We start from the raw sequence: 15,794 nt of genomic DNA, 5'->3' as shown, positions 1-15,794 counted from the left end.
CACTGTGCACATACACTGTGTACACCCAGGCAACACCCACTTCAAAATACAGAACACTTCTAACTCCCCAGAAGGATCCTTCACCCCTCCCAGTCAGTACTTTAATCACTATTCTGATACCACAGATGAGTTTTGCCTGCTTTTTAAAAATCAGCTTTGAGGTGTAATTTTCATAAAATTAAATCCACTAATTTTAAGTGTACAAGTTGATGAGTTTTGAAAACTTTATAAACCACATAACCACCACAACAAACGTAAAGAACATTTCTATCACCCCAGAAAACTTTACACTCGACCTCCAACTCTCACCATGTCCTCTCCTGTTTCCTTCTCCCTACACAGGCCCACCTCACTTTACCGCGCCTCATTTTACTGCACTTCGCAGACACTGCATTTTACAATTTGAAGATTCGTGGCAACCGTGCATCCAGCAAGTCTACCGGTGCCATTTTTCTAACAGCATGTGTTCACTTTTGTCTCTATGTCACATTTTGGTAATTCTCACAATATTCCAAACTTCTCCATTTTTATTATATCTGTTAATACACAATGTTACCGTGGTAATTGTATTGGGGCACCAGAAACCATGCCCTATAGCAAGGTGAGTATCACTGATAAATACTGTGTTCTCACTGCTCTGCCAATAGGCTGTTGTCCTGTCTCTCTTCTCCTCGGGCCTCCCTTTTCCGGGAGACACAATACTGAAATTAGGCCAGTGAAGAACCCTACAATAGCCTCTAAGTGTTCAAGTGAAAGGGAATAGTTGCATGTCTCTCACTTGAAATCAAGAGCTAGAAATGACTAAGCTTAGCGAGCAAGGCATGTTGAAAGCTAAGACAGGCCGAAATGTAGATCCCTCGTGCCGAAGAGCCAAGCTGTAAACGCAAAGAAAAAGTTCCTGAAAGAAATTAAAAGTGCTATTCCAGTGAACATATGAATGATGAGAAAGCAAAACAGCCTTATTGCTGATACGGAGAAAGTGTGAGTGGTCTGAACAGAAGATCAAACCAGCCACACTATTCCCTTAAGCCAAAGCCAAATCCAGAACAAGACCCTAATTGTCTTCAATTCTATGAAGGCTGAGAGAGGTGAGGATGCTGCAGAAGTACGAAGCAAGTAGAGACTGGTTTATGAGGTTTAAGGAAAGAAGACTTTTCCATAACACAAAAGTGCAAGGTGAACCAGCAAACGCTAATGCAGAAGCTGCAGCAAGTGCTAATGCAGAGGCTGCAGCAAGTTGTCTAGAACTAGCTAAGATCATTGATGAAGGTGGCTACACTAAACAACAGATTTTCAATGCAGACAAAACAGCCTTCTATTGGAAAAAGATTTCATCTAAGACTTTCTTATCTAGAGAGGAGGAGTGAACGCCTGGGTTCAAAGCCTTAAAGGACAGGCTGGCTCTCTTGCTAGGGGCTGATTTAGCTGACGAGTTGAAGTTGAAGCCAATGCTCATTTACTAGTATGAAGATCCTAGGGCCGTTAAGAATTATGCTAAATCTACTCTGCCTGTGCTCTGTAAATGGAATAGCAAAGTCTAGATGACAGCACATCTGTTTACAGTATGGCTTATTGAATATTTTAAGCCCAACTTTGAGAGTTATGGCTCAGAAAAAAAGATTCCTTTAAAAATACTGCTGCTCACTGACAATGCACCTGGTCACCGAAGAGCTCTGATGGAGATGTACAAAGAGATAAATGCTGTTTTCGTGCTTGCTTATCCATTCCACAGCCCATGGATAAAGGAGTTATTTCAACTTTCAAATCTTATTATTTAAGAAATACATTTTGTAAGGCTATAGGTGCCACAGATAGTGAACTCCTTTGATGAAACTGGGCAAAGTAAACTGAACACTTTCTGGAACAGACTCACCCTTCTAGATGCCAAGAAGAACATTTGTGATTCATGGGAGGATGTCAAAACATGAACACTAACAGGAGTGTTACAGAAATTGATTCCAATCCTCATGGATGACTCTGAGAGTTTCAAGACTTTAGTGGAGGAAGTCACTGCAGATGTGGTAGAAATAGCAAGAGAACTAGAATTAGAAGTGGAGCTTATAGATGTGACTGAATTGCTGCAATCTCATAATAAACCATAAACGGGGTAGGGCACAGTGACTCACACCTGTAATCTCAACATTTCGGGAGGCAAAGGCAAGAGGACAGCTTAAGACCAGGAGTTGAAGACCAGCCTGGGTAACACAGCAAGACCCCATCTCTACAAAAAATTAAAAAAAAAAAAATGGAACAGATGAGAAGTTGTTTCTTATGTATAAGCAAAGAAAGCGGTTTGTTGAGCTGGAATCTACTCCTGGTGAAGATGCTTGTGAACACTGTTGAAATAACAATGAAGAATTTAGATTACTACATTATCCTAGTTGATAAAGCAGCAGCAGGATTTGGAGAGGATTGACTCCAACTGTGAAAGAACTGCTACTGTGGGTAAAATGCTATCAAACAGTATAATTGCATGCTATGGAGAAAGTTTTCACGAAAAGAAGAGTCAATACATCCACCAAACACTGTTGTTGTCTTATTTTAAGAATTGCCCTGGGCCAGGCACATTGGGTCATGGCAGTAATCCCAACGCTTTGGGAGGCAGAGGCAGGAGTATCACTTGAGGCTAGACGTTCAAGACCAGCCTGGGCAACAGAGAAGATGCCAATTCTACAAAAAAAAATTAAAATTAAAAATTAGTCACATGGGCAGAGAACGCGGGTCCACGCGTGTGATCATCCGTGCATCTAGCCTTTGCCCACACAGCTTTCAGTCATGGCCTCCGGTAACGCGCACGTGGAAAAGCCCGCCCCTGACTTCAAGGCCACAGCCATGGTGGACGGCGCCTTCAAAGAGGTGAAGCTGTCAGACTACAGAGGGAAGTACATGGTCCTCTTTTTCTACCCTCTGGACTTCACTTTTGTGTGCCCCAGAGATCATCGCATTCAGCAACCACACCGAGGACTTCCGCAAGCTGGGCTGCGAAGCGCTGGGCATCTTGGTGGACTCTCAGTTCACCCACCTGGCTTGGATCAATACCCCCCAGAAGGAGGTACGCTTGGGCCCCCTGAACATCCCCCTGCGTGTTGATGAGACAAGACGCTTGTCTGAGGAATACGGCGTGCTGAAAACAGATAAGGGCATTGCCTACAGGGGCCTCTTTTACATTGATGGAAGGGTGTCCTTCGCCAGATCACCGTTAATGATTTGCCTGTGGGACACTCATTGGACGAGGCTCTGCAGCTGATCCGGGCCATTCAATATATGGATGAACACAAGGAACTTTGTCCTGCTGGCTGGAAGCTTGGCAGTGACAAGATTAAGCCCAACGTGGATGACAGCAAGGAATAATTTCTCCAAACACCATTAGGCTGGCCAATGGGTAGTGAGCTTGTGCCCCTACCTAGGTGCCTGTGCTGGGTACCCACCTGTGCCCCCACCTAGGTGCCCTGTGCTGACCCAGGAAAGGCCAGACCTGCCCCTCCAAACACCACAGAGTGGGACCCTGGAGGGCCAGGCCAAAGCCTTCTCATGCTTCCACCTGGGAGCTGAATAGTGACGCCCTCCCCAGAGCCCACCGCACACAGGACTAGAGGTGACCAATGAAGCAATAGGGATGGGAAAAAAAAATTAGTCACATGTGGTCCTAGCTACTCAAGAGGCTGGGGCAGGAAGATCACCTGAGTCTGAGAGTTTGAGGCTGCAGTAAGTTATGATGGCACCACTACACTCCAGCCCTCCAGCCTGGGTGACAGAGTAAGGCCCTGTCAATAAAAAAAAAAAAAAGAAAAGAAAAGGAGGAGGAAGGAAGGAGGAGGAGAAGGAGAAAAAGAAAGAAGAGGAAGGAGGAGGAGGAAGGAAGAAGGACGAGGAGGAAGAGAGGAAGAAGAGAGAAGAAGAAGAACAAGGAGGAAGAAGAAATTGCCACAGCCACCTCAACCTTCAGGAACCACTACCCTCATCTGTCAGCAGCCATCAAAAGACCCCCCACCAGTAGAAACTTTAAGACTTCCTGAGGCTCAGATAACTGTTAGCATTTTTAGCATTTTTTAGCAATATAGTCTTTTTTAACAACAGATGCTGGCAAGGCTGCAGCGAAAAGGGAATACTTATGCACATGGTATGGAAAGCAGTTTCGAGATTTCTCAAAGAACTTAAAACAGAACTACCATTTGACCCAGCAGTCCCATTACTGGGTATATACCCAAAAGAAAACCAATCATTCTACCATAAAGACACATGCACTCATATGTTCACTGCAGCGCTATTCACAATAGCAAAGCCATGGAATCAATCTTGGTATCCATCAACAGTGGATTGGATAAAGAAAACGTGGTACATATATACCATGGAATACTACATGCTCTTAAAAAAGAACAAAATCACGTCCTTCGCAGCAACACGGATGTAGCTGGAGGTCATTATCCTTAGCAAATTAATGCAGGAAGAGAAAACCAAATACTACATATTCTTTTTTTTTTTGAGGTGGAGTCTTGCTCTGTCGCCCAGGCTGGGGTGCAGTGGCCGTATCTCAGCTCACTGCAAGCTCCGCCTCCCGGGTTTACACCATTCTCCTGCCTCAGCCTCCCGAGTAGCTGAGACTACAGGCACCCGCCACCTCGCCCAGCTAGTTTTTTGTGTTTTTTTTAGTAGAGACGGGGTTTCACCGTGTTAGCCAGGATGGTCTCGATCTCCTGACCTCGTGATCCGCCCATCTCGGCCTCCCAAAGTGCTGGGATTACAGGCTTGAGCCACCGTGCCCGGCCTACATATTCTTATACACAAGTGGGAGCTAAACATTGGGTACTCCTAGTTATAAAGATGAAAACAACAGATACTGGAAACTAATAGAGGTGGGAGGGAGGCAGGCAAGGGTTGGAAAACTCTTTTGGCTACTACACCCACCGTCTGGGTGACTTGATCATTCATATCCCAAACCTCAGCATCATGCAATATAGCCATGTAACAAACCTGCAGACGTACCCCCTAAACCTAAAATAAAAGTTAAAAAACGTTTGTCTTTTTAAATTGAGACATGTACATTTTTTAGATGTACTGCTATTACATACTTAATAAATTATAGTATAGTGTAAACGTAACTTTTATTCACGTTGGGAAACCAGAAAGTTTGTGTGACTAGCTTTATCGCAATATTTGCTTTACCAAAATGGTCTGGAACAAAGCCCACAGCATCTCCAAAGTATGCCTGTAGTTTTGTCAGTTCTAGAATGCAAAATAAATAAACTCATACAGTATGTACTCTCATTTCCTTCATTTAGAATAATGCTTTTGAGATTCAACTACGCCCTTGTATGTATCCGTAATTACTTTTTATTGCTGAGTAGTATCCTATTATATAGACACACTAAAATTTGTTTATTCACTTATCATTTCTCCATAGGGCACTTCACAGAAACAAATCACAAAAGTACAGGACATATCATTTACCCAGGCTTTATTTCCACTGAGTTTACATCTAAAATTACAAGATACAAAGAAAACAATCCACTATGAGGGAGAATACAACATAGAGCAAAACTAAGGCCTTTATCTAAAGTCCTTGATAATCCATTAGATAGCTACTGTAAAATAAGTACATTTAAAGACATAGGGACAAGAGATCTTAAAATAAGCTTATTTGAAAAATAATCAAAAAGAACTTCTGGCATTAAAATATATAGTCACTGAAATAAAAAAAAAAAAACCTCAGTGGACTGAGGAAGCAAGAGCTTAGACACAGATGAAAGGAGAATCAATAAACCAGAAGACAGAGCTGTAGAAACTGACCAGAATGCTGTATATACAGAGAGAATAAGTCAATAAGATTAAGAAATGCAGCAGAGCAGAAAGAGAAGATCCATCATATATGTCTCTTATGAATTCCAGAGGGAGAAAAAAGGCAAAATTCAAAAATATAATGGCTGAGAATTTTCCAAAACTAGCAGAAGACAGTAATTTTCAGTTTAAAAGCAAATCAAAGTTCACACCTAGAGACAAGGTAGTAAGACTGAAGAACATTTAAAATGGAAAGAAATGACAAATTATATACAAAGGAAAGAAATTATATTGGTAGGTAACTTTTCAAGAGGAACATCGGGAGGCTGGAGACAGTGAAATAATATGTTCCAGGGGGTAAGCGGGTAGGGGGTTGACAATCTAGAACTGTTACCAAACCATTCAAGTTTATGTTTGATAAAGGCCACATAAAAATTTCACACAGAAAAACCTGGGTATGAATCCAGGCACCATAAATGTTTAGTTGTGACCTCAGACAAATCATATAATTTCAATAGGCCTCAGTTCTGTCTACAAAATAGGAAAAATAATATTGATCATAAGGTTATTTTAAAAATCAAATGTGATCATATGTTAACATCACTCCTCACATACAACACTGAATCAATGTAAGGAGTATTTTTACTCTCCACTCAACGTCAATACAGATAATTGAAGCAGTTCATTTTTCCTCTGAAAAAAGAAATCAACTGATTCAATTTTCATTATAAATTTCTAGAAGCTATACTATAATTACTTTTAGTCACAATCTTGAAATACACAGTTTTTTTAAATCTCCTTTACTATAAATTAGAAGAATTTCTAGGACTTTAGATTTTTTTTTTTTTTTTTTTGAGGCGGAGTCTCGCTCCGTCACCCGGACTGGAGTGCAGTGGCCGGATCTCAGCTCCCTGCAAGCTCCGCCTCCCGGGTTTACGCCATTCTCCTGCCTCAGCCTCCCGAGTAGCTGGGACTACAGGTGCCCGCCACCTCGCCCGGCCAGTTTTTTTGTATTTTCAGTAGAGACGGGGTTTCACAGTGCCAGCCAGGATGGTCTCGATCTCCTGACCTCGTGATCCGCCCGTCTCGGCCTCCCAAAGTGCTGGGATTACAGGCTTGAGCCACCGCGCCCGGCCAGGACTTTTTAAAATGTCAGGTTAAATCTAAAGACAAAATATTTTAGCAATGTCTAATATTTGACAATATGTCTCTTATTTTGAGTTTATTATATATTCAAAAATAAATTAGGCATCTTCTTACAGTATTTACTGCTAAACTGATGCAGCAATGCTGCCCTATACAGAATGCTCCAGGTAATATCTTCAAGGAGAGTCCTAGGCTCAGACTGAGAAGAGCTCAGTCCAAGTTCACGCTCAGACCAAGAAGGAATACTGCTTTATCTGGTCCCAGACAATTATTTTTGTAACTGTTTCATGACTCAGATCTAAACAGAACACATAAAGTCAACTCCTCAGCTACATCTCCAACCTTTCTGTTCTCTCCTTTAAATCTACCATCACCCACAACACACACGCAAACCTTCTCTCCCAACACACTTGAATTTTTTATCTCATGCCAAGACTAAGACACCTAATTGAAAAAATGAAAAGCTAGCTTGTATCCAGAACCCAACTCCACCAGGGACATCACTCATAATTCCTATTACAAATGGAATCATATTTACCATTCTTTTGTCTCCACAGTAATGGTTTTTAAAGAGGAAACAAACATTTTTTAAACTAATTTTATGTGAATGATGTCAATCTAATTCAGTTATACTTACAATACATATGAGACTAAGAAAATAATGTCTGCTTTAAACTATTTTTATTCTGACACTTCCATATTTTTCTCATATTGTTCCTTTTCCTCCTAAAAGTTATAAATTCCTGAAAGTAGATGCCTATTTCAGAAACACCTAAGTAACCTGAACTATAGCAATGTGAACTAAATAACACTAGAACAGTGGTAAGCAAAACAACAAAACAAGTTTTATTTTCAATATTTTGTACCACAATGAATTTTATCAATCTGTCTAGGCTTTACATGTTTAATGGGAAAAAAAAAATGCTTCTCCAAATCACCGAAGTTCAGTTTACGTCATACAATGGCTGCTATAAATAAAAGCAATTAAGCAAACACAAAACCACGACTTCTCAAATTAATGCATCTTGAAGTGCGTTTCAAGGGTAATAAATGAAGCTACTATGTGAGTACTAATCAACAAAATAGTTAATTTTGAAAACCACAATAGCTCCCATCTCTTTATGTTGGGTAACAGTCTCAAGGACTACAGTTTGCCATGAATAATAGAGAAAACAACTTAATCACAAACGCAGACACTACAGAAGAATGTATGTAGTAATGAAGCCTTTTCATTTATGTTTTACACATATAGAAATCACTTCTCAAATATTTAGAAACAAAAAATACTGTTCACAAACATAAAAGAATCTAATATATTAATATCGGATTCTAAGAGCTTAAATGTTTCTCAGAAGTGTAACCATTACAGTAATTTCTGCTCATGTTCCAAATTCTACTGGCAACTTTAAAATATTACAAAGGACAGAAAATGTGGATCATCTGTTACCGTGTCTCAAGATGACAGCTTAAACCATAAATTTGGCCAGGTGTGGTGCTTCAGGCCTGTAATCCCAGCACTTTGGGAGGCAGACACCAGCGGATCTCCTGAGGTCGGGAGTTCGAGACCAGCCTGGCCAACATGGCGAAACCCTGTCTCCACTAAAAAAAAAGTACAAAAATTAGCCAGGCGTGGTGATAAGCGTCTGTGGTCCCAGCTTCTCAGGAGGCTGAGGTGGGAGAAGCTTGAACCCAGGAGGCGGAGGCTGCAGTGAGCCGAGATGGCACCACTGCACTTCAATCTGGGTAACAAGAGTGAGACTCTGTCTCAAAAAAAAAAAAAAAAAAAAACCTTTATAAACTTTATCTTAAGTGCGTAAATACCCTTTTTAGCACCAAAAGTAATAGTAGCGACGTTTATTGAATGCTAACTCCCCACCAAGTAATATGATAAAAATGTTTTTCTAGGCATTATCTCATCTAATCCTTATAACACTACAAAACAATAACAGTTACTCACGATTTAACAGAACAGGTGACTGAGGCTTTAAAGAATTTAAACAATTTGCCCATAGAGCTGGATTTGAACCCAGATGTGTCTCACTCAGAGCCTGTCCTCCTAGCTCATTACAATTTACTGCCTCAAATTCCTTTAAAGTTACGCAACTAATCTAAAAATATAAAAGGCTTATTAACAGAAATAAAGATATTTTGTTGCTGTTGCCTATATAAATACTACTTGTTTTTTAATTTCATAGTGCTTTGAACCATAAAACCTTTCAAAGCCATCTGCTTCATATTACGTTATTTTATGAAGTATGTATGTATGTACTTATTTATTTTTGAAACAAGGTCTTGCTCTGTCACCCAGGCTGGAGGGCAATGGTTCAATCTTGGCTCACTGCAACCTCGACCTCCCAACCTCCTAGTCTCAACCAATCCTCCCACCTCAGCCTCCTGAGTAGCTGGGACAATGGGTGTGTGCAGCCATGCCTGGCTAATTTTCGTATTTTTTGCAGAGATGAGGTCTCGCCATGGTGCTCAAGCAACTTGTCTCAAACTCCTGGACTCAAGCATTCTGCCCCCTCAGTCTCCCAAAGTGCTGGGATAACAAGCAAGAGCCACCACACCCAGACTCAAGTAGTCTTTGAACAAGTAATTTTATTATCATATTTACTTACTCATCCATTCATTATCCAATCTAAATAGTAGGCACCTACCACATTAAGCAAATAACCTATGTATACATAAGAAACAATGTGAGGCCACGTGGAGTTTACTAACATAAAATGCTTGACTTCAAACATCTAACAATGCAGAGAAAATACTAGTATAAAAATACCAGGAATTATGTGTTAAATACCAGTCATGCATATTCTCACATAAGTAGGTAAGGAAAAAAAAAAACAGTCACTACTGATTCTCTCTCGTTCATTTCTCTTCCTACTGCCAAAATCACCAGGAAAAATGGAAAGAGGAAAACATCAGAAAGAACAGAATACTAACATATAAAGACACTCACAGAGACACAGGAATAAACGAGAATAAAGGAACAAGTTATTGAAATACAGCAAACGAAGTTATATTGTTTGTCCCTCAAAACACATAAAAGCTAAGAAAATCAGAAATAAAATACATTGTTTTTTGGAGACGATTTCCTTAAAAAACACAAGAGTATACCAAAACTAGTCTGAGCACTGATTGAAATGTAACATCCTTTGAGAGAGGGGCCAGATCTTAGTCATATATGGTGTATCGTTTGGTGCACTGTTTGACATAAAGACACGCAATAATGTTTCTTGAACTGAAATGCAAGACACATGTGTTTGATAAATGTCCGTAAAATCACCCTTCTAAAGAGTTCTATGATACCCTGGAAAGAAATACAATTGGGGGTCAGCAACTGAGCATTAACTTCTTTACAAAATGCAAAACAATACTCAAACATGATTAAAAATTATAAAAAAATGTTTACTAAAACAGCATCATAGCAAAATATTAAAAAGAATAAGATTTCAAACCAAAGCTCACTTTTTAGTAGACTGCTTAATAGGAGCTTTTACAATTACTAATGGACAGAACAAAGTTACAAAAGGACTCAGAAGGTCATTTACTCCCTTGCCCTCCGTTCAATTAGGACCACAATCAAACCATACCCCAGCAGGAAAAACATATCTAAAGACATCCAGTGTAGATTAGACCACCTTGAAAAACTATTTCATTTTTTTTTTAAAAACTACTCTCACAATCTACGCCTTGAGTTCATCTGGCAAATGCCGATATCTCACTTTTATCAGGTATTCTAGGGCACAATTTCCCTGGGACTACCATATATAAGTATAGTTATCACTGAAGAGAAAAACGTTTAAAATAATGTTGAGCCGGGTGTGGGCACATGCCTGAAATCCCCGCCACTGGGGAGGCTGAGACAGGAAGGCTGCTTGAGCCCAGGAGTTCAAGGCTGCCGTGAGCTATGACTGCACCACTGCACTCCAGCCTAGGTGACAAGAGTCAGATCCTGTCTCTAAAAAAAATCCAATAAAATGAAATATTCTTGAGCACATTAAAATATAAACATATTTTCATTTACTGATGTTCAACTATCAGTGAAATCACAAATCAGTCCAGACATGAAATATTGTCAGAATTGAAGAATTTTAGAGCCACTGGGCTCTCAAATTATCTAGTGGAACCTCCTGTTTCTTTGAAGATGAAAACAAGGCAAAAACACATTAGTATTAATGCCCTACACAATAACATTTTATAGCATTAAAGGAAGCTTTATTTAAAAAAAAAACACAATTAGTCCTCAGACTCAAATCATCACTTTGTAATATAACTACTACCTGATCCACCTGCTTAATATGGTCAAGTCAAGTCACGGAACAGGGCCTTTCAATCAGATAGAACTGGCAGTCCTGCCCCACTGTTAGTAAGGAAGCGGGAGAAGGAGAACTGCTGTCAGTTGTTGAGCACTTTCGGGTTTACCTCCACTAAACTGTTTCAACTTCCCAAAATCAAATAAAATAGCATTAACACCTCATATGAAATAAGGGTACAGATTTGGAGACCTGCCTATGATCATACAGAAAATAAGTTGTAGAAACAAAATTAGACAACTTACTTGCTCTCCTTATTGTCCCCTCCTTTGTTATGCTCTCTCCCAGTTCTTCTTCCTCTCTGCCTCCTAACCAGGGTCTCATTTGTAGATTCTTCCCGCAAACACATACACACAACTCTGTTTGGTTGTTTTGTTTTGTTTTGTTTTTTTCTGACCCGGAATCTTGCTCTGTCGCCAGGCTGGAGTGCAGTGGTACGATCTTGGCTCACTGCAACCTCTGCCTCCTGGGTTCAAGCGATTCTCCTGCCTCAGCCTCCTGAGTAGCTGGGACTACAGGCGAGCGCCACCACGCCCAGCTAATTTTTGTATTTTTAGTAGAAATGGGGTTTCACCATGTTGGCCAGGATGGTCTCAATCTCTCGATCTCCTGATCTGCTGCCTCAGCCTTCCAATGTGCTGGGATTACAAGCGTGAGCCACTGCGCCCAGCCTACACACATCTCTTAAGTGAGAGATCCATATCCAAACCTCTTCCTTTTTCTTTCCTACTCATTACTCCAATGTGAGCTGGTCCATTCTCCCCTGTCGCTTTAACTACTTATCTATACGCAAACTTCTAACTCCAGCCTGCTCTCTCTGAACTCCAGACTCAAATGCATCTCCACCTGAATATCCCACAGGAACCTCAAACAAATGCTTAAAACTGAACTAATATCTCTTTCACCCTAACAAAACCCAGCTGCTGCTCATCTCAATCAGTGGGTCACTATTACCTCAGTCGAGCTAGCCAGAAACTGAGGAATCAATCAGCTGAGAGCTCCAAATCTCTCTAACTCCCAACATCCAAACTCTATTAAGTCATAACAATTTTATCTCTTAAATATTCCTTGAATCCATGTCTTTCTGTAACTCCAATGGCTTAGTTCAGACTCTCTTTATTTCTCTACTGGACTTGGTGTTTTTTTCTATTATACAACTGGCTTTTCCACTGCCTATAATCTTTCCCCTCCCAGGTCCATTCTCTACACTGGAGCTGGAATTATCTTTCTAAAATACAAACCTAACGACACCACCACTCTAGCTAAAATTCTTCAATGGCTGCCCCACGTCAAGAAAAATTCTAAACTCTGAATATGGTGCCAAGTACTTTAAGATCTGGCCTCATCCACTAATGGTGAGCATTCTGGGATCCTGTCATTCAGAACTACCTAGCGTTCCCCAAAAACAAAATACTCATTCTTCAATCTATCCTTTGTTCGTGTTGTGCCATCCATTTGTCCTAGAATGACTTTCCTCTTCATCACTCCAGTGAAAGCTTATTCAGCTATTTTAACACAAGTTAAAAGTCAAATCATACTGAAGGCCTCCCCTGACCTCCTTAGACAGAGTCAGGATCTTTCTACTAATTGACAGAGAAAATGGTCAGTGCTTGAGATCATGACCAGACCCACCTGGGCTGAAATCACAGGTTCACACTTGACTGACTAGGATTTTGTGCAGGGCCTCTAAAGCCTGTTTCCTTATCTCTAAACATCAGTAACTACTTCACCAACTGTTTTGGGGATTTACTAACGGGCTGCATGCAAAATACTCCGCACAGCACCTGACATATTCAATAAATGTTACTGTTAGGTGATGATTTCCTCTGGGCTCCTATAGCTACTTGCACGTATCTCTACCACGCTATTGTGATGACATGACTGCCCATGCAGGACAAAGACTATCTTTTTTCATCTCTTTATTCTCACCACCTGGCATAATGCCTGGCACATAGGTTCTTCACAAATTTTGAATGAATAAATAAAATACTTCAAACCTTATACTGTATCACATAAGGCCTCAACTTTGTTTTCTACCTGTCTTACAAACCTACTTTCCATCTCCTCCTTGTACAAAATTGCTACCTCAAGTAAAATTTACACAGGTCAACTTCATTTTAATTGAGAAAGTTTTATAGGATTTGTGGTCTTTTTGTTTGTTTTTAAACACACACACACACAAACTCACAATAATAGCAACAATTCTCCAACTTACTCCATAAAGCAGCACATTTCTAGGATGGTTATCTACCTATTGAAAAATTTTAAAGGGTCGTCAAGGAAGGTTTTCTAAATCTGTGTCAGCTTCCTTTACCACCAAGTCTTGAGTCAACTCTAAGGACTCAAGTGTACTCCTGAACATAAAAAATATATAAATAATTAAATAATTAAAACATGGTATTTTTCCTTCCGAAAACATGCTGAGAAATTCTGAATAACACTGGAATAATCAAAGAAAATAATTATTGCTTCCTACTGCTAAAAAAAGTATGTTTTTAAAAGTTACTAGTAATTTAAAACTGAACTAATCAAAGTATGTGTAGGCAGTGTTCAGGCTGGCAAGGAGAGGGTGAGGTGGAGCACCCATTTCACAACCTTGAACCTCAAGAAATAAAATGCAAAAATGCTAAAAGTTAAAAATGGCAGATCCCACCATATAATAGCAATGACATCTTTTTATCTATTTCCACACTTAACCTTTAAACATTACGCCCTTTGAGTAATTACCAATTGATGGGTTTAATATGCAAATACCTCTGAGCTACTTTAAAACAAACATGACTAACCCAGAAATAAACGTATCCAGGAAAGGAGAAAAGCCTGTTAAAACACGGTTTCTCGGGTCTCACATCTAATGTATGACATACATACGGTTCTGCACCGAGAGGCAGCAACCTGCGAGGGTCAGAGGCGCCGAAGACCCGAGGCCCTGCAGCTTGGGCGGCTGCTCATCCCTGAGACTGCGCAGGGCGGTGGCCCAGCCGGGGTGGGGCTGAGCGCTGTAGCTGGGGCGGGCCCAACGACTGGGCTAGAAGCCCGAGGCTCACCTCCACTTCCCTTTCCCAATGCACAGAGCCCTGGTCCGCGACCACCCAACAGCCCTCTCAAAACAAAGAGAGATTTTTTTTTTCTGTCCCGGTCCGCTCAAAGTTTATCAGTCTTTCCCGGCGGTTGGGGCCGCCGGGCTTTGTAGTTCGCCAGTCCGAGCTACCCCGCCAAGGCCGCGAGCCCGAGGAGTCACTGAACTACAATCCCCATGATGCACCGTGAGCCAGGCGCTCCCGCGCCCCTCCCAGTCCCCGCACGGGAGCCAGGGCCCGAGGAACCCCGCAGCCCACTTCTCTGGCGTCTCCGGCGGTGGGAGGCCTGGGAGGGGCTATCGGCTAGAGCCTCGCACCACCTGCTGTATCGCTTGAGCCCCTGTCCCTCGGATTCATTACCTAGAAGGCGCAGGTCCGGGCACAGCCGGCGATGCGGTCCAGATGGGTTGGGGGTGGGGCGCAGGCCGCCGCCGCCGCCGAGTCCGTTAGTTCGCGACGTGCGTGAAGAGGCGGCGGCGGCGTAGGGTTGCCATGGCAGCCCCGGCCGCGCGGTGGGTGCAGCGCGGAAGGGAGCGCGGGGGCTGTGAGTCCGCTCTGGGGCGGAGCTTGGGACTCTAGCCCAGGTTGCCGGGGGAGGGAGGTGCAGCGGCGCGGGGTGGGAGAGCAGGGAGACGGTGACATTGAGGAGGACGTGTGGCCGACTGAGCTCTGGTCGTGCCTGATGAGCCCGCCTCCACTGCGTCCAGCCCCCGTGGCGGGGCACCTTCGTGCCTGCTGTTTTCGGAGGGGATGCCAGTGGCGTCGAGAGTGGGGGCACCCAGGGGCGTCTCAGCGCCCTTCCCCCGCCGTCTGTCCAGCTTCCGCCGCTGGGTCTGCCCCCATGGGATGTGTGGATCCTACGCCACCTCTGTATTTTTCTGCAGTCAAACCGAATTGAAGTCCTTCGCACCCGCTTTTTCCATTCTCTGGGGAGTGGGATGGAAAGGAATCCTTCGATAAGATGGAATGCATATGGCCTTTAGGATTATTCAGGAGGTTTTAGAACTTGCAAATGGCATTGCTTTCGACTGAATTTGGATTTATGCTGTTTCTTGGGCAATCGTTTGTGTACTCTAGGATATACAGATTAAGAGTGTGGGCTTCTAAAACAAATTCTTAGTTCACGTCCTGCCCCTATACTTGGTAGCTGATGACCAGGGGCGCCTTTCTCACCTCTTAACGCTTTGATCTGCAAAAATGGAGATATCCATCTTGCAACTCTTGTAAGAAATACATGCATTAATACTGATGAAGCTCTATAAAACAAAGCTTAGCATTTAACAATAGCTATTAAATATTAATTATTTAATCAATAGTGATAAAAGTCAGAATAGTAGCCGTCGGGGAGGCGTTTGAGAGAATTTTTTGTAGTGATGAAAACATTGTATAGCTAAGGGTTTCGGTTACAGAAGTATATGCATTTGTCAGAACTCTTGGAATGGAACATTTAAGATTTGTCAATTTCACTGCATGTAAA

At 41.9% G+C, this 15,794-nt stretch overlaps 1 protein-coding gene and 1 pseudogene across 8 annotated transcripts in view; one reads left to right on the top strand and one right to left on the bottom strand.

The window, feature by feature from the left end:
* The window catches only part of KATNAL1 (katanin catalytic subunit A1 like 1), a 94,226-nt gene extending 79,366 nt beyond the window's left edge, over window positions 1-14,860 (bottom strand). For 2 of the 8 annotated variants that reach the window (XM_023208758.1, XM_023208756.1), the window contains exon 1: window positions 14,678-14,860. The gene's annotated coding sequence lies outside the window, so the exon portion shown is untranslated. Of the gene's footprint in view, window positions 1-1,873; window positions 1,893-8,368; window positions 8,484-11,482; window positions 11,623-14,023; window positions 14,232-14,284; window positions 14,450-14,677 lie in introns of those variants that run through there. The other 6 variants (XM_023208757.1, XM_023208760.1, XM_023208759.2 and 3 more) reach the window with 6 other exon arrangements.
* LOC111540463 lies at window positions 2,776-3,351 on the top strand (annotated as a pseudogene).
* Window positions 14,861-15,794: the final 934 nt, after the last annotated feature.

Source organism: Piliocolobus tephrosceles, chromosome X (assembly GCF_002776525.5).
Source record: "Piliocolobus tephrosceles isolate RC106 chromosome X, ASM277652v3, whole genome shotgun sequence".
In the NCBI taxonomy this organism is placed as follows: Eukaryota; Metazoa; Chordata; class Mammalia; order Primates; family Cercopithecidae; genus Piliocolobus; species Piliocolobus tephrosceles.
Note: the sequence above shows the minus strand (reverse complement) of the source record. Positions and strands in the feature narration are given on the sequence as shown.